Source organism: Biomphalaria glabrata, chromosome 2 (genome assembly GCF_947242115.1).
Source record: "Biomphalaria glabrata chromosome 2, xgBioGlab47.1, whole genome shotgun sequence".
NCBI lineage: Eukaryota > Metazoa > Mollusca > Gastropoda > Planorbidae > Biomphalaria > Biomphalaria glabrata.
Window position 1 is genome coordinate 49551123 of NC_074712.1, and position 20072 is coordinate 49571194.

The 20072-nt window shown below is 36.1% G+C and overlaps 1 protein-coding gene across 1 annotated transcript in view; it reads right to left on the reverse strand.

Annotated features, from left to right (window-relative positions):
* The window catches only part of LOC106077443 (receptor-type guanylate cyclase Gyc76C-like), a 166757-nt gene that overhangs the window by 105637 nt on the left and 41048 nt on the right, over positions 1-20072 (reverse strand). The window lies entirely within an intron of this gene.

Here is a 20072-nt window from a genome sequence, read left to right on the forward strand (position 1 = left end):
CTAGCATTAAGCTGTTCTCTAAAGATTGAAAACTTACCATTTTAAAGTAGTTCTTGAAATGAAGCTTCGCTGTCATTATACACTCTACAGATTATGCTTTTGTATTTAAAATATGAGTATGTGCAATTTTACTTAATTAAGTATACTATATCATATTTTTATCTAATTACCACGTGAGCTATGTCCTAGTCATAACCGGGGGTCCCGGGTTTGAATCCTCGTGAAGAATGGGATTTTTTTTATTTCGGGAGATTTAGGGCGCCTCTGAGTTCACCCAGTTCTAATGGGTACCTGACTTTAGTTGGGAAAAGTAAAGGCAGTTGAATGTTGTGCTGGCCACATGACACCTTCGTTAACCTTGGGCCACAGAAACAGATGACCTTTACATCATTTGCCCCATAGATTGCAAGGTCTGAAAGTGAAACCTCACTTTTATGTCCTATTCGTAGCTTATTACCAAGTGAACTATGTCCTATATGTAACTTATTACCAAGTGAACTTTGTCCTATTTGTAACTTATTACCAAGTGAACTTTGTCCTATTCGTAGCTTATTACCAAGTGAACTATGTCCTATTCGTAGCTTATTACCAAGTGAACTATGTACTATTTGTAACTTATTACCAAGTGAACTTTGTCCTATTTGTAACTTATTACCAAGTAAACTATGTCCTATTCATAGCTTATTACCAAGTAAACTATGTCCTATTCGTAGCTTATTACCAAGTGAACTATGTCCTATTTGTAACTTATTACCAAGTGAACTTTGTCCTATTTGTAACTTATTACCAAGTGAACTTTGTCCTATTCGTAACTTATTACCAAGTGAACTATGTCCTATTTGTAACTTATTACCAAGTGAACTTTGTCCTATTCGTAACTTATTACCAAGTGAACTTTGTCCTATTCGTAACTTATTACCAAGTAAACTATGTCCTATTCGTAACCTATTACCAAGTAAACTATGTTAGTCGTAACTTATTACCAAGTAAACTATGTCCTAGTCGTAACCTATTACCAAGTAAACTATGTCCTAGTCGTAACCTATTACCAAGTAAACTATGTCCTAGTCGTAACCTATTACCAAGTAAACTATGTCCTAGTCGTAACTTATTACCAAGTAAACTATGTCCTAGTCGTAACCTATTACCAAGTAAACTATGTCCTAGTCGTAACCTATTACCAAGTAAACTATGTCCTAGTCGTAACCTATTACCAAGTAAACTATGTCCTAGTCGTAACTTATTACCAAGTAAACTATGTCCTAGTCGTAACCTATTATCAAGTAAACTATGTCCAGTCGTAACCTATTACCAAGTAAACTATGTCCTAGTCGTAACCTATTACCAAGTAAACTATGTCCTAGTCGTAACTTATTACCAAGTAAACTATGTCCTAGTCGTAACCTATTACCAAGTAAACTATGTCCTAGTCGTAACCTATTACCAAGTAAACTATGTCCTAGTCGTAACCTATTACCAAGTAAACTATGTCCTAGTCGTAACTTATTACCAAGTAAACTATGTCCTAGTCGTAACTTATTACCAAGTAAACTATGTCCTAGTCGACCTATGAAGAGAACATGCTTATCAAGTGTCCCAAATACAATTTGAGTAAGTGTACTCTCTAAAGGACTATTTGCTACTAACATGTCTCGAATAGAAAAAAAATATTTTATTGAAACCAGGCGGTCTATTTAAAAAAGTTCTCCGTTAAATAAGAAAACTATTCAAACAATTTGCTAGCCGAGCTGTCGTTATAGCTCGAGGCCTGAATCAAGCCAGCGCTTCTTTCTATTTGTAATTCTTTCCTACACATCAATTTCATTAACTTGAAAAGAATCGTAGCTTCTAAATAAACATGCGAGTCTAGAGCCCATTCAAGCCAGCGCCCATGTTACGCTGCAGTGTCTGGCTAATTACGTCCAGAAAATAATTAAGAAAAAATGTGTAGCTCTTTTTTTTTTTGTTAATGTTTTTTTTTCTTTTATTTGGAATTTTTTATGTTGTCATTTTTTTTTTGCTAGTTATTTTGAAATCCTAAACAAATTCACAAAAAAATGTTTAAAATATTAATTACCGATTTCTAATTAACCAAGTTTTGAATTTTTAATATTTTATTTCAGACACACAAATGGGCAATGCATTGAAATATTTTATGACTTAATTACATTGTTTAATGTGTCACGGGAGGAGAGAAGCTTTCTCTGTGTGCCCAGGGAGGAAGGTCGTGTTTATTTGATGAATTATATCTAATGAAATCTTGGAACGATATCATTTGAAAATAAACATCTCTCCGTACTGTGGACATTTTAATTCTGGATCTGATTCTTGATTTTGTGTGTGTGTCAAGGTCTAGATTATGAAAACTAAAGGGCGATGATAAAATCAAGATGGAAAAGAACACAAATCTTTCGACAATAAAAACTTTTCTCTTTTGTTTCTGCTGATTAGTATTGAAGCTCCATATAACTCAACAAATAACATGTATTGATAGTTTCTATCATTGTTCTTTGCATCATGTCTCGTTGTTTAGATTACATTTACGCCCTTGTTTAAAATGAGCTTTATTATGTTGTATTTATTTTTATGATTGACAGTTATTGAATAGATAAGCAACAAAGGGTCGTGTATATATTGCAATATTTGTAGATTTAAACTTACGCCATTGTATTGCTTTGCGACTTCACCTGTTCCTAAATCTGTTGAACTTTTGGATCTGTCGACCTTCTTTGCAAAGCTTATATCAACTCACTCTCTGTCTGTCTGGTCAACTCACTCTGTCTGTCTGATCAACTCACTCTGTCTGTCTGGTCAACTCACTCTGTCAGTCTGGTCAACTCACTCTGTCTGTCTGGTCAACTCAATCTGTCTGTCTGGACAACTCACTCTGTCTGTCTGGTCAACTCACTCTGTCTGTCTGGTCAACTCACTCTGTCTGTCTGGTCAACTCACTCTGTCTGGTCAACTCACTCTGTCTGTCTGGTCAACTCACTCTGTCTGTCTGGTCAACTCACTCTGTCTGTCTGGTCAACTCTGTCTGTCTGGTCAACTCACTCTGTCTATCTGGTCAAATGTTTGTACTCGTCTTGTATTTCCCCCACACCCATTATCAGATCTAGTCGAAATGTTGCAATATTATTCATTGGCAAAGACAAGACATGAATACATAAAACAAAATAACCAATTAGTCAATTAATTACAGGTAATTAATTATTTTAGTTTGATACCAACAAGGGATAGTATCGTTCAGTATTCACAAATATGGCTAAATATGTAATGTTTGGTCCCTTAGATAATTGAACACGGTAATTCTCTTACACCAATTGTCGGATAAAGTTGAAACTTTAAACAATCATTAATAGTAACTAACGAAACACGAATTTAAAAAAAAATTACAATTAATCCATTAAATATATTGCTGATTAATTATTATGTTTGATATCGAATAAGGGCAATAATTTCTACATTATCGAGAGATATAGTTGTAAATGCAGAGCTCGCCCCCTTAGATAACCTTTGTTGTTTTAAAAATGATTTTTTTTTATATTTCGCTTATTCTCCATTTCTCTCTGTCTTTTTCCTTGGATAGAATTTTTTTCAATGACAGGCTCGTCTTATTCTTTTATGTTGTCTTCCCATCGCTTTCTCTCTCTGCATCTTCTTTTTTTCCCTGGTAATGTTCCCTGAAGGAAGATTTTGTAACATGGCCATTAAGTTTCAGTCTGCGTTTTCTTGACAGTGGTTAGCAAGTCATCTTGCGGCCCAAATGCCGTTGTGATCCTGGTTTTAATCTCTTCGTTTGTGATACCCAGGACTCGTCCCTTACATCCCAACTCCAATGCCAGGACCTTACTCTCCAGCCCCGCAGCAAGAGTCCAAGATTCGCAAGCATACAAGAATGTGGCCGTGACCAAGGAGCGCACCAGTCCGATCTTAGTGTCGAGGGCTATATCCTAGTCTTTCCAGACTGTTTTAGAAGTTACATAGAAATTAGCGCCGCTGTATCCAATGTGACTTGCGCTATTAGATGTATTGCAACTTTCTCTATCTGATACTTTTCAACTTGCATCATTATGATTATTAACTTGAGCCATTTTTTTAGATTTCATCTCGCGCCATTGTACAGTTTGTAATGAAATAGAAAATTAAGAGACATAGTCAGACCATATCTGTATAATGATATAATTAAAAGTTTTCAATGTCATTTTTAATGTATAAACACACACGCCAACACTAAAATGCACACACGCTCACACAATAGAATCCGTCGACAGAATGGAAAGCATTAATTTTTTTGTAAAAATTCAATTTTCTGAAACTCTATTGGGAAATTTCAATATGACCAGATGAAAATTAGCGACAGAATTTATAGTGGTCATTCGACGAGAAATGTGAAGAACAAGACGGGCATTCAAAATGTCGAAATGTAAATAGAATTTATGATTTAGTTAATTAATTACATAATTAGGACCAGAGATCAGCTCATTATATGAATTAAACTTTAATATTGAGACAAAATATTTTTGTTTTTGAATTCAATTATTTCATGTTCATAAAATAAAAGTTCATCAAAGTTGTATAGATCCAACACAAGTCTGGTGCCCTTGGAGCTCCTGCCACTGTCCATTGATACACTTATACCGTTATCTCCGTTTTGTTGTTTTAATGGAGTAATCTCCCCTGATGCTTGTTCGGTTGTTTAAGTAGTGTCCCACAATGGCCGCTTCTTGGAACTTAGACGCCAGCCAATACATTTTTGTTTGTCTTATTCGAAAAGTCTGTTCTTTTTTGTTTCAATACTTGCATTGTTCTTATTAACAAACACATATTACAATCTCGTGGATTTGACATTTTCTGTCATTGTAAATGTTGAAACAATGATAAACTGGTAGATAATAATAGTAAATAATATATAATAATAATTAATATAGCGCTGTTAACAAATTGGAGGCGCGGTGGATGAGCGATAAAGAAAAGATGACACATCATAGATCTGAAAGGGGAACCTTACTTTGTAAACTAATAAGGTAAGCTCAAGAATTTAGCAAATATAAACACAAGAGTTCAATTGACAAAACTCTACAGAATCATTGAAAATATTTCTATGACAACAGCAAAAGTCCAGCGTGTTTCTAGTCAATTATTAAGAGTTTAGGTATTTTACGTGAGCTTTGGGTAAAGTTTTCTGTAGCTAGACATTTACATTAAAACAATTTCATCTCTGTTTAAGAAATGAACTCTCTTAAACAATGCTACTTGACCAGAAGGAGACGTCACCAGAATACTCATACGCTTATAGGAAGTGTGTGTCTCTGTTTGATAAACCTCATTCTCCCCTACTAAAGCTGGCTATCAAATCCGCCAGCTTAGAGTGCAAATGATATACAAGTGGAATACTAGCGATGTCCCCCCCCCCTGCGGCTTTGACGTCACTTCATGTGGCTCTGAGTTAAAGAGAGCTATGTATTATAGAACAGTTTGGAGGACTTTCTGTTGGTAGGGCATCCTAAGTGTTAAACAGTATCTATCTATCTATCTATCTATCTATCTATCTATCTATCTATCTATCTATCTATCTATCTATCTATCTGTCTGTCTGTCTATCTATCTATCTATCTATCTATCTATCTATCTATCTATCTATCTATCTATCTATCTTTCTATCTATCTATCTATCTATCTATCTTGGTATTGTATAGTGATAATTAATTAATTTTGCTTGATGTCAAAAGAGGGCAATAATTCTTATAGTATTGTGAATTATGGCTGTAAACATAGTTATTCCCTTTAGACAAGCCCATTTTTTAAAGTTTTGTTTTATTTTGCCTGTTTAGTTTTCTGGTGTAGACTGACGAATATTAATGTGTTGCTCTATTTGTACCAGAACCAGATTTACGATCTTGCAGACTTCACTTGAAGGGGAGTGCGAGGACCTCAAATAACTATTTAAAAAAAAACAACTAAACTTAGATGTAATATTATAAGTACTAATATATATGAAAAAGGGAGCAAAATGGTGTTACATACTCATTTCAATGTTTCACTACCTTAGTATTAATTAAGTCCATTTTCATTAGGTTTCAAGTGAGGCTAGAGGACTCCACACATTGAAATCCGGAACTGATTTAGACCAACGATCATAATTTAATAATGAATGGTAAAGGCTAAATTGTTGAACCTTTAAAATATTTCATACATACGTATATCAGTGATGGCCTTACAAACTAGGCAGCCGCCTAGGGCCTCCGATTGGTTAGGGCCTCCAACTGGTTATTGCCTCCAACTGGTTATTGCCTCCAACTGGTTAGGGCCTCCGATTGGTTATTGCCTCCAACTGGTTAGTGCCTCCAACTGGTTAGGGCCTCCAACTGGTTAGGGCCTCCAACTGGTTAGGGCCTCCAACTGGTTAGGACCTCGCAGAAGACTCTAGTCCAATGTTGTTGCTGGAGAACACTAAGTTTTTATCCAATTGCGTAATGTTTTTCTTTTGTTTTTCAGTTTATTTTTTATTTTTCTATTTCATTTGGGGCCATTTGGCCTAGGACTCCACTTAGCTAAAGCCGACCCTGCATATATGCAAAAGAAAAACAACATACACGCAAATATATTAAGTTCCTATCACGTGTTGACAAGATCCACACAGTAATCCGTAAACAATGCACAGAATCAAACCGCAATGGAAGTTCCGAATTGAAAACAACAATAACTAGAATGTCACCGCTCTTACTATTGCCAGGGCAAAAATAAGAAAGACGTCGCTGTTTGTTATTGTAGGGACATTCATTACATTTTGATCTCCTAAAATTTCAAAATTATACGACTCTATGAAGTACCTTTTTAAGTAGTAATATTTAGGATAATTAAAATAGTTATGCCTAAAGTTTAATTACGTCTAAATAAAGAAAATCGGCAAAATATGAAAACCTCTTTTAAAAAAATAAACTAAATTGCGGAATTCCGCACTCCCAACTATCTCTCTCTTGGATATTGCAGTTGACTAATTAATTAACTAATTGGTAAATTTCATAAGAGTCTCATGTTTTGTTAAGTACAATACATATTTGTTTAGTTTCAACTTGATCCGAGAATTGGTGTTGGAGAAATAATGTGTAAAATTATTTAATGGGACAAAACCCTACATATTTAACCATATATGTGAATACTGATGGGTTAATTTCCGTTGTTGGTATGAAAAACATAATTAATAGCCAGTAATCAATGAACTAATTGGTTATGTATTGTTTACGTCCACATCCATTGTTGGATCAAGTTGAACAACAAAATCAAGAATACTAAATGTATAGGCCATATGTATCTGTATAAAATCAAGAATACTAAATCTATAGGCCATATGTATCAATATAAAATCAAGAATACTAAATCTATAGGCCATATGTATCTATATAAAATCAAGAATACTAAATCTATAGGCCATATGTATCTGTATAAAATCAAGAATACTAAATCTATAGGCCATATGTATCTGTATAAAATCAAGAATACTAAATCTATAGGCCATATGTATCTGTATAAAATCAAGAATACTAAATCTATAGGCCATATGTATCTGTATAAAATCAAGAATACTAAATCTATAGGCCATATGTATCTGTATAAAATCAAGAATACTAAATCTATAGGCCATATGTATCTGTATAAAATCAAGAATACTAAATCTATAGGCCATTTGTATCTATATAAAATCAAGAATACTAAATCTATAGGCCATATGTATCTATATGAAATTAAGAATACTAAATATATAGGCCATATGTATCTATATGAAATCAAGAATACTTAATATATAGGCCATATGTATCTATATGAAATCAAGAATACTAAATCTATAGGCCATATGTATCTATATGAAATCAAGAATACTGAATCTATAGGCCATATGTATCTATATGAAATCAAGGAATCTCTCCCCCCCCCCTTTTCCTCTTTTCCAAACTGGTCCAGACAAAGCTAAAAACTTTAAGTCGCGCTAAACAAAATCAATGGACCTCATTCACCAATCGTAAACAAACAACATTTAGCCACGTGATTCTATATATCTTCTATAATGTAATCCATAAAGGCTGTCACGTGATACGTATTTTTCATTGTTTTATCAATATTATGACGTGGCTAAATGTGTTTATTTACGATTGGTGAATGGGGTCCATTGGTAAAAATGTTTCTAATCGAACAGATTTATTATTGTTAGTCTAGATTACTCTAGATCTATCACAAATTTATTTACATGATTGATGCTAACTAATCGATACAATTACACTCTATATAAGCTTTGTGTTTTTTATTAGTATTTTTATGCATCTAGTACATTGCATAGAGACTATGTTTAATTAAAATGTATTTCTATTTCAAAGATTGAAGCGTAGTTTTGAATACGTTAGGATGTCTTTTCTTTATTTCCAATTTTGTGGATGAGTTTGTGGATGAGTTTGTGGATGAGTTTGTGGATGAGTTTGTGGATGAGTTTATTTCTTGTGAGTTAAAATGTTACAGACTGCACTCTGTGCACTACTGTTTTTGAAGCTAAAATTAGAGTCTCTTGTGATTGGATTTTGAATCGATAAATTATGAAATCACAGGTTTTAAAAAAAAGTGGGATAATCTAGACTTCTTTTTGATCGAAAGTAATTAGCTCTGTTAGAGTTTTAGGTTTCATTATTCATTATGTTTTAATTTTTAGCGGTCCCCGAAAGAGAATAGAGACGCTATTACTTTTGTGTTATCCGCCTGTACGATTGTGCGTCCGTAAGTCTAAAACTAATAAAAGATATATACAATGCAAGTTTGTGATATTTTAGAGATTGCAAAGTTAAGTTAAACGACTTACCTATCTAAAAACGAATTATTTGAGTCGTTTTGTTTACAAAGCTCCGTCTGTTTGTCTGTCTACCTGGATTTGTACACGTTGCTTTTTATTGACATGTTATGGAACTCATTATTAAAACAAAATGGAATAAGCATTGTTCAGTCTTATTCAATCCTAGCGTACATAGCATCAAAGAGGCCACAAACCTTTTAGACACTGATCTACTCACGGCTGAAGTCATTTAAGGCCTATCTTATCATGTCTATGATATGACTCGTTACGGGTGTAAATATTGGTAGACATACGTATTCAATTTTTTCAATTTAATTAATGAACTTAATAGGCAATGTCTATAGGTCCATTCATATCTTTAACCTTCCCTACTCTCACATTCCATTCCAAAAGAACTGAAGATGACGTTAATTTTACTTTCAGTAATACATTTAGTCTGTCAGACCAAGACCATTCCTTATAGAAGGCATAAACACTGACCTGCAACGTCACACAACCTGTGGGCAGTTTAGACCAATAGCTAGTAACCACGTCACAAGTCTTCTTTCTCCTTATCTAGCTTTCTCCACTCTCTGTCTCGTCTACCAACTACTTTCATCTTTATCTCTTATTCTCACTATCTCCCTCTCTCTCATCCTTGTCTCTCTTCTCCCCTCTCTCTTTCTGCATCTCTCCCCCCTTCCTATATCTCTTTCCCCCTCTCCTTATCTTATCCTCTCTCCCTCCTCTCTTTTTCCCTCTCTATATTTCTCTCTCCCTGTCTCTCGCCCCTCCTCTCTACCCCCTCTCTCCCTCTCTTTCTCCCTCTCTCTCTCTCCCTCACTTTCTCCCTCTCTCTCTCCCTCTCTCTCTCTCTCCTCCTTCCCCTCTCCCCCTCTTCCTCTCTTTCTCTTTCTCCCTCTCTCTACCTCTTTCTCTCTCTCTCCCTCTCTCTCCCCCTCTCCCTCTCTTTCTTCCTCTCTCTCTCCTTCTCTCTTCCTCTTTCTCTTTCACTCCCTCTCTCTCTCTCTCGGCATCTCAAAAAAAAAAAAAATAGACACGGGGTTTCAAATGTTCATATATTTTTTTTTTCTTATAATTATTCAGATGATTTGTCTAAAATTTTTTTTTTATTTCTTTTTTATTCGCTGGGCGACAAACCTTTGAAATATTGTCCTGTATTACAATCCAAGCTTGATGCCCCAGGCACGACCTTATCATGTTAAAGAGATTAATTCAGCACTGATTTGATAGACGGGTAACCGGATATCCGGCGGAGCAGACATATTGATAACGAAATGTAGGAAACTATGGTCTTGTTGGAATATAAATTATACATTAATAATGACTTCTAAAAAGTACATAGAGCTCCATAATCTCGTAAGTCTTGAAGAGTGGAGGTGTTTAGGGAAAACAAAGATAACTAATTCGTTCTTGCTTTTTTAAAATTTTCCTATGTCAAATGACCAGTAATAGAAAAACACGTTTTATAAGATTTTTTTTATACTCTATACGCGATTCACTTTGCGCAAGTTTATATTATATTTTATTTTTTACAATTATTATTTGATGGATTAGAGTTTGGCGGAACAAATCGCTCCGCATGCCTACAAAATCAATGTCTACCAGGCGGTGGTTCTCTCAACCCTTCTATATGGATCTGAGACATGGACACTATACAGAAAACAACTGAGACTACTTGAGCACTTTCACCAAAGAAGCTTGCGCTCCATCATGGACATACGGTGGCAGGACAGCACTACAAACATCGATGTCCTTGCCAACGCCGGTATGGACAGTATAGAGGGACTTTTTATGGTCCGGCAGTTACGCTGGGTAGGGCACGTATGTATCCCGTATGTGAGTCGAACGTTTGCCAAAGGCAGTCTTTTTTGGTGAGCTAAAAGATGGTCGACGTAACAGAGGCGCCCCACGGAAACGCTTCAAAGACCAGCTTAGGCGTCAACTTACCTTAGCTGACATAGAATAGAGCACCTGGTTGCATTCGGCCTCAGAACGAGACAGCTAGAGGTCACTCACAAAGGCCGCGGGATACACATTTGAGACCAAAAGAAAATCCGCTGCCGAGGACAACCGCAGATGGCGAAAAGAAAATCTAAATTGACCACCTGCAGACAATGGTTATGCTTGCCCTGGATGTGGCAAAATATGTAGGTCACAGCTGGGGCTGCGCTGTCACTGGAAATACTGCATTCCTCACTAATCTTCGGACTCGAAGACAAGCCTTATTATTATTGATGGATTAGTGGAGATGAAATGAGCGAGGATGAAATGATAGATAAATGATCGGGGATATTATATATATATATATATATATAAGTTGTCGATGTATCTAGAATATATCTATATATATATTAGCAAAAAGTTCTATAAAAAAAATGATGATTAAAAATTTTGAATAGAACTTTATAATACTTTGCTACATTATGAATGGTCACCCCTAATCTTAGGATTGTATGGTAGGATGGTATACGTATGTTATGATATCCCCACCGTACTGCGGGGGTTTGGGTAAGGATGTAAAAAGCTTCAACTCTGAAGGCACGTCTGATGCATGTTAAACAAAACAAGTTGGTCGATGGCCTAGAACTCCTCACTCTGAGTGGCAAGTGGCCTAGAACTCCTCACTCTGATTGGCCAATGACTTAGAACTCTAATTCAAGTTGGTAAGTGGCCTAAAATTCATAACTCTGATTTGATCTTGCCAACGGTTTTTAAAAAAAAAAATTACTCTAATACAAGCAGCCAAGTGACCTAGCACTCTTTACTCTAATACAAGCAGCCAAGTGACCTAGCACTCTTTACTCTAATACAAGCAGCCAAGTGACCTAACACTCTTTACTCTAATACAAGCAGCCAAGTGACCTAGCACTCTTTACTCTAATACAAGCAGCCAAGTGACCTAACACTCTTTACTCTAATACAAGCAGCCAAGTGACCTAGCACTCTTTACTCTAATACAAGCAGCCAAGTGACCTAGCACTCTTTACTCTAATACAAGCAGCCAAGTGACCTAGCACTCTTTACTCTAATACAAGCAGCCAAGTGACCTAACACTCTTTACTCTAATACAAGCAGCCAAGTGACCTAGCACTCTTTACTCTAATACAAGCAGCCAAGTGACCTAGCACTCTTTACTCTAATACAAGCAGCCAAGTGACCTAACACTCTTTACTCTAATACAAGCAGCCAAGTGACCTAGCACTCTTTACTCTAATACAAGCAGCCAAGTGACCTAGCACTCTTTACTCTAATACAAGCAGCCAAGTGACCTAACACTCTTTACTCTAATACAAGCAGCCAAGTGACCTAGCACTCTTTACTCTAATACAAGCAGCCAAGTGACCTAGCACTCTTTACTCTAATACAAGCAGCCAAGTGACCTAGCACTCTTTACTCTAATACAAGCAGCCAAGTGACCTAGCACTCTTTACTCTAATACAAATAGGCTAAAACTTTAGCATTCCTTACTCTTGTTAGACTAAGCAAGATGTCAAAATGCCTTGGCTCTCTAAAGATTATATCGGTGGCTTGCACGACAACAACGACCAAAAGATCTACATAAAATGTTTGTATAAAAAGGAAATAGCCCCGCTCTTAAGAAAGCAAACAAATATAGATTTGACTTGGGTGTCTACAACACTGAATCGATTGTTAAAACAAGTTAAAACTAAATGTCGCAACATCGCTTGTTTTTTGTTGATGTTTTTTTGTTGTTGTTGGGGTTTGTTGTTGTTGGTTTTTTTGTGGTTGTTTTTGTTCACATGATGTTTGCAGTTTGTTTTTTCAAAGAAAATCTTGTACTTGTTCACGTCTGACACCAAACAAAGATTTGTGTTTTGTAGATAGACATAAACATGTTGAGGACTAATTCTTTTACGTACGTTGTGACAACAAAGATTTATTTGTTCCGCATTCTGTTCCTGCTTAGATTAGCGATGTTACGAGAAATAACAATGTTACACATTCTTGTCAGTTCCATCAGAATGAAACTAGTGTTAGACAAATAGCAAAAGCAACAATTTAACTCTTTCTCTCCGTAATTATTGTCCCCTGCGATAGCATTCATTCATTTTGCTCATTTGCATTTCACTCTCCTCTTATGATTAAACTTCAATAATTTTTTTATATGTTATCAGAAAATGTGATACTTGGGATCAAATTATATGAGAATGCATGCTCTTTTTACACAACACAAATTAAAGTTTATAAATTAAAAAATCAGTATAGTTAAATGGGATCAAATCAACGTTGACATCGTCAATTAGGAGAGAAAGAGTTTAGATTCACTGAGAGAGAACCAAAATTTAACAAGGTTACAAAGACAGTTTGTGTGAGAACACAAACTGAAAATCTGTCCCCGAAGTGGTCCACCCACGCAGGTAAAAAGACAGGTTTCAATATTGTCAGAATGAAATTATATCAAAGACAAATGACAGAGACGAATGGAGAAAAAAGGTTAACAGATCTTGTGTGGTGCCCCAGCGGTCCAGAAAGAAGGGAGATAATTTCTCTAGGTGGTTTAAAACATTGCTGCAAAGCGCTTTTAACTTTTATAAAAGCGATGATATTAAAAAAATGTATATCATTAAAGTAAATGTGTTTTATTGTAAAAAATATTTTACTATTTTTTTGTTTTCAAAGACAAATAAGCATGCAATATGTACAAAAATCAATGTATACCAACATTGTGCATTTACTTATTAGCGAATGGACATACGGCCATTCATTACCGTAAAATACCATTATTGATATATAACATCACATTAAGAAAACATCTTCATTAGCCTAATTCAAAGATTAATTCTCATCAGAATGCGCTTATTATAAAACATGACTCAAAATTTAAAAACAATTTCTAGCTAATAATGGAAGCTAATAATGACGTCAAATGACGTCGCTAATCAATTACGTGACGTTAAACTGTAATCTCTTTAATAATCAGGATTGAAATTACTTTCCATAAACCTAATACAACCTATTAGTTGATGCTTTATACTTTATGGACACCATCCATGTATTTTAACAACTTTCATAACAGATTACATAAGAATAGGCAATATGTGGCTACAGAATCACTTGTCTAATTGAAGGGGAGTGAGTTCGAAACTGTATGTGGACTGGTCAATTTTAACTTCAAGATATCGATATGCTGAGTGCCTTACGGCTGCATGGACACCTTCTATCCCCTTGACCCTAAATGTTCACGCTATCCAATTATAATAATAATAATGTTTTGTCAACTCAGGGGATAATGACAAATGACCTCACAACAAGGCCGGCCTTTGGCAATTGGAGCCTCTAGGCGAAGATAATAGGGAGGCCCAAGGTGAAGCAAATAGGATGGCCCCAAATTAAATAGAAAAACAAAAAAATAAAACGAAAATTACGCAATGAACCGTCATGTATCTATTATCTAAATCAACAAACAAGCTTAATTCATACAGTACCGATAGCACTCATTGCTTCATGGAAGATTCATGATCACCAGTCTAGTAATAACGTATCGACATTTCACCAAAAGGAAGAAACAATGGTCTCCTAACATATGTAGTTAAATCTAAACATTAGCAAATAAACCATGAATCATAGTAGAGACTTAAAGCTAGGCTGGTAGCCATATAAAGCCCTTGAGTTCTGCTAAGTTTGAGATTCGATGTAGCCTATATTTCGCAATTTTTTCTGTAAAAAAATATTTCTTCGAGTCCTGTGCGAGGCGCCCACCAATTGAAAGCCCTAATTTGCCTATGCCTAAGGCCGGCCCTGGTCTAAGACATCTTCAATGCCCTTAACATTTTTAAAAGCTTCGTTGCCTGTCAGTGGACAATGTTAAAGGGACTACAATGAATTTTGTTTCTCTCTAACGAAGCTCGACCCTGGCAGTGCCAGAGAATGAATATAAGTTCGTTTTTAACATAAGAATAATATTATATAAGATTGTAGAAGGCCTATTGGTATGACCTTTAATGGTCTCATCCCTCTCTAGTGTACATCTCTTCAAATTGGTACAACACATACCTAGGACATAATGAGAGTCGGTGTCGATGTTTATACATTTTTCTATCTATTTGATACCATGAATTAGATAGTCCGTATCGAATAATAAATTAGAGTTTTTAGCAGACGTCTGTTCAGACCACACATCAGTGAAGATCAGATGTTCAAACATCATTTAGAGTCAGATTTTAGTGAGGATTATCCGATGTCAAACCAAAATCAATGATGACGAGCAGATGTTAAACCACACATCAGTAAGGATAAAATGTTAAACCGTACATCAGTAAGGATAATCTGATGTTAAACCACACATCAGTCAGGATAATCAGACGTTAAATCACAACAAATGACAAAAGACAAAGAATGTCATAGATTATTGTGGAAATCATGTCAATTTGTATGATAATAATGACACGACTCAACGCTGTCAAATGGATCTTAAATTATTTCAGGTGTTTCTACAGTATCACGTTCTAAGTCCCTCTTGTTAACACTTGACCGCCTTCAGTCTATTGGTGTGGACGTGAGAACGGAGTCAGTGTCAACAGAGACCAGTTGAGCCTTTCAGGGCTTGACCATACGGACGTGCCTATCGACACAACTTATGCCAGTGTTAAGGGGCAGTCGGACACTTCTATTAGCGGAGTGACACCGATTTAGGAAAGTATATTTGTTCAGCTATTTGTTGTTTTTTTTTATATATAATGCGAGGTCTTTTTTGTTTCAATCATAGACATCAATAAATAGAGACTGGAAAAAGGAAGTAACTTCATGTAACTAGAAAACATGTATATCTATTGTTGTCGGATTTCCGAATTCTGAAATGTTGCATGATCTTCAGTCTTAGAGATTAAACAAAGCTACACTGTTGTATAATAAAGTACACAAAATTGCATGTCACAAATTTTCGTTTCATAAAACTCTTTTATCGGCCAGTTTATATTTATTTATGTCTATGGTTTCAATGTAATGCGCTGTCTTTTTTGTCTTTTTTGCGATGTCTTTTTTGTTTCCATATACTGCGGCGTCTAGTAAAGAAACAGTGTTCTTTTTAATCACATTGTATTTTATATTTGTTATCAAAAAGAAGTAGAAATTTGTTAATTTTCCCACATCTATAGCAATAAATATTTATTTAAAAAAAAAAAATACCGTTTCCGAGAAGGACCGGCCGAGAGTCCGCCATATTTCTAAATAAAATGTTCTTTACTCATTCCCCATTTTCTATTAATTTTATGTTTAAATATTGATTGTTTTACCGTCAAAAGTGGTTATTAAAAAAATATTTAAAAAATACATCGATGCATAGACCAGTCCATTTTTTGCTTTTAATTATGTATTTTGTTTACATCTAAACTCTGTTGGTTTGCAGATTGCTAACAAATTGGTCAACAAAGGACCGGAATTACGACAATACAATGCTATGCAGCCACCCAGGGTATCGCATTTGAAGGATGCCTCCTGTGACAAGTCAAAAGCTTGCTGCCAGAGTTACTCAATTTTATCACAGCATTAATTATTATTATTTTTTATTTATTTTATTTTAATTATTTCCCATTTTAGTCCCGATTTCACTACCAACCCCTACCCTTTTTCTCTTCTCGCTAGACTTAGTCCTCCACCTTGGCGATAGCTAGGCCACGTCCTGTCACTTATCTCCCCTTGACCGGGGTAAACTAAACACTCAGTCTCGTACTTTGGTCTTAGGCGCCAGATGTCCGGCTTTCAAGTCGAAGCCGTCTTTGATGGAACAAAGTTCATTATTTGTTCTACCCCACCACGTCTCTCTTTGATCAAAGAGATCCCTCGGATCAACACTCCCCTCGACACTCCAAGGTGCGACTCCCATCTCGAGTCAAAGTCACCCACATGAGAGATAATCCTTAGCCTATGACATTTCCTGTTTCCGCCCACCACTTCCAGACCTTTATATGGTAGAATAAGGCGGGACAGACACTCTTTCATTTCTCATTCTCGCTGACCAGTCGAGTCTGGACTATTTCGTTCACTCTTACTCTTAGAGGAATACCTGGTGGTAAGCCGAACTTAATCACAGTTTCATCTTAATTACTTTGTGTATATTTCTCACTGGATATTATCATGTGTATTTTATTATTTCATTTAGATTTAATTCGTGCATTGTGTATTTCTCACTGTCGTAAGTAGAAAACATAAACATGGCCTATGTATATTTTTATGTATTGCATTAATCTATTAATGCTACGTTGCTCGATTGATCGTTGATGCAACCATGTATATATTTGTACCTCTTATTTTATTCACTTCATCTCGGCTGACCGCCTTGATAATTTTACTAGCGCACTAATACTGCGCTTAGAAAAGAGAGATGAATTATCGCGCACTAATACTGCGCTTAGAAAAGAGAGATGAATTATCTCCCCTGTAGTCATTTTACTTTGACGAGAGTTGCGCCCCTTGAACGGACGCTCTCCCCATTCAAGCTCGCTCCTTTGTTTATGGCTGACGGCCATGTGTAAACAATAGCGTCAGGGTCGCTGACCAGCGTCCGCCCCCACCCCCTTTTCTCTTTCCACTTGTGCTGTTTATTTGAGATTATTATTTCCCCTTTTATGTACATTTTATATTGCTACCATTAGCCATCTATTTTCCAAATCCCATTTGTCATCATCTCCCCATTGTGCTCAAAAGCAATTTTCCAATCTGACGAATGCCTATCTGCTATTGAGTATCATCTCCCGCCTACGAGGATCTACTCAACTCTACTACTTGGCGCTATCGGCTCTACTGGCCTCCCTATTCGACAGCCCACCTGTCAACTTGTTAGGTACGACGTCCCTATAGACCCAGTGTCTGTGCGATACGTCATAGCTTCGCTAAACCCTCCGAAACTCACTGGACATATCCTGCTAACCACGCTGCCCACGGCAGTACACGTGTGCCCATGGTAGCCGGCCACCCGCCCTACTGTGCCCACTACAGATATCAGCACTTTGGATTGAGACTCCACAAGAACGGTATCACCGGCGTCCCTCTACCCGCTAGAGCGCCACCTCCAGCGGCAGAACCTCAAGCTAGGAAACAGCCAGCTGCAACCCAAGCAGGACAATCAGCTAAGTTTAGAAGACAAAGTGACATACTCTCTTAATAAGTGCAAGAGTGCTGATTAAATATAGTATTGATTAGAGATAGATGCAAACCCTCCACCTTTTTATTCTTCTATGTAAATATTTATGTAAATAAATATTCTTCAATTTTTAACTTTGTATCTCTCTTTCATTGCTTGTCTCGTTGGTTGCCTGCTCCCGAGTTATATGCTGACGGGTTGGTGTGTGATACCTTCAAAAATAATCATCCCCTAGACATTAAACAAGCCAAGCACACGTCACTCGAAAACCTGTCACACCTCCACATTTCAAAAATATATCATTTCAATATAAGAAAATAAGGTTAATTGAGTTTCAATTTGGAACTATTCTATTTCCTTTTTCACAAAAATGTCTTGGTTTCAGATTTATTGTGATCGGATTAAGTTCAGTAATATTGAAACTTGAGGCGGCTAGGGACCGCCACAAAAATCCTGCTCAGAGATTCCACTTACTGGAGTCTGACATTGGGTCAACAAAGTCCACTGAGTAATCATATTAAGTTTGTTTCTGGTGTCACCCATCATTGCGTAGTGCTTCTGGGATGAAGTCTCTAGTTGTGCCTTAAGGTTCTACCAGATTCTACCTCAGTGTTAGAGTACTGTAATGATGCTAGTTTGCGATATATGAGAACAGAAGCACCAGTTTCATCATCTCTTTCTGATGTGCTCTTCACTTGAAATGTTCAAATCCCAGTCACAAGGTTAACGTCTCTGTTTAGTTAAATTAACTAACATTTTACCAACGACCAACGTCGTGAGGTTGCTCTGACGGTGCTCTGACCATGGGAGAAACTTGTTTTCCACTCACTCAAGTACATAGCCGTTAAGATAGCAAGACGTGTAGAGGTTGGGACTAATCGGAGATTTCCTGAGTGACGCGACGGTACATTAAAAACTTTGAACGGAAATAGCTTAGAGACTGTGAAGACAAGCAGAATCGCTTCAGTAGTGCCTAGGAAATGCTTTTCTTGACCTGACGACGCTGGACTGTGCCCTTATTTTCTGAATAAATCATTATATTGTTTCAAAGAGGACGGGATATCTTATTCTCCTCATTCTGTTATGAGTGTTTTAATATTATATAACTTAATAAGAACTCGCGACTAAGTACAGCACCATCGTAATTCAGAGGAAACAAACAACTTCTCAACAATTATTATCAATTATTACAAAGCAACATTCACTTCTTAGAATTGTATCTCATAAAAAGTTGATTTTTTATGTAGGCCTAAACAACAGAATAATATGTAGTGCATTTAAATGTAATAGTTCCCCTTTCAGACCTTGACGTTAAGGCCATCTGTTTCTGTAGCCTTCGGTTAACGAGAATGTCATTTGGCCAGAACAACGACTAACCGCCTTCGCCAGGATTCGATTTCCGGACCCCCGGTTCGGAAGCCAAGCGCTTTACTGCACTGCAAATAGATTTCCATTTTTTTAAGCAATAAAACTATTTGGCAACGCCTTTATTAGGTTCTCTCTCTCTCTCTCTCTCTCCCTCTCTCTCTCCCTCTCTTTCACTATACCTATTTTTTCTTGATCCTTTTTATTCAAATTCCTGACCAAAAAAGTCCCTTGTGAATTATTAATAAATAAAGAAAATAACTAAACAAACCAACAAACAACACAAGAACAACATATTTAGAAGTAATGAGGAATGAAAAGGAATCCAACTACTGAACACTACATAATCACATTTCAAATATTTGGTCCCACTGAGTGGTTCAGTTTTTAAGTTTCAATCTTCTCTCCCTTTTCGCTTGGGGCTACACCTTTTTGTTGTGTGCTCAGGACTTTTCAATGCTCCCATCAGATGTCCCATCGTTCACGGTTGTTAGTTTCATTTTTTGTAATGTTTCATTTTGTTTTGGTACAAACTCTTATACATGTACGTCCGATGACAGAATACCAAGTGTAGTCGGGGATTAACAAAAACCAAATTTAAAAAATACTTAGCTTTTTGTATGGGAAGAACTCCACATTTACAACTATATACATCAATAATGTAAAATATATTTCCTTTTTTTTTTTTTTTAAAAAAAAATAATTAATTGACGTATTGGTTAGATTTGTTTTGTTCGGTACACTAAATAATTGTTTAAAATTTCAACT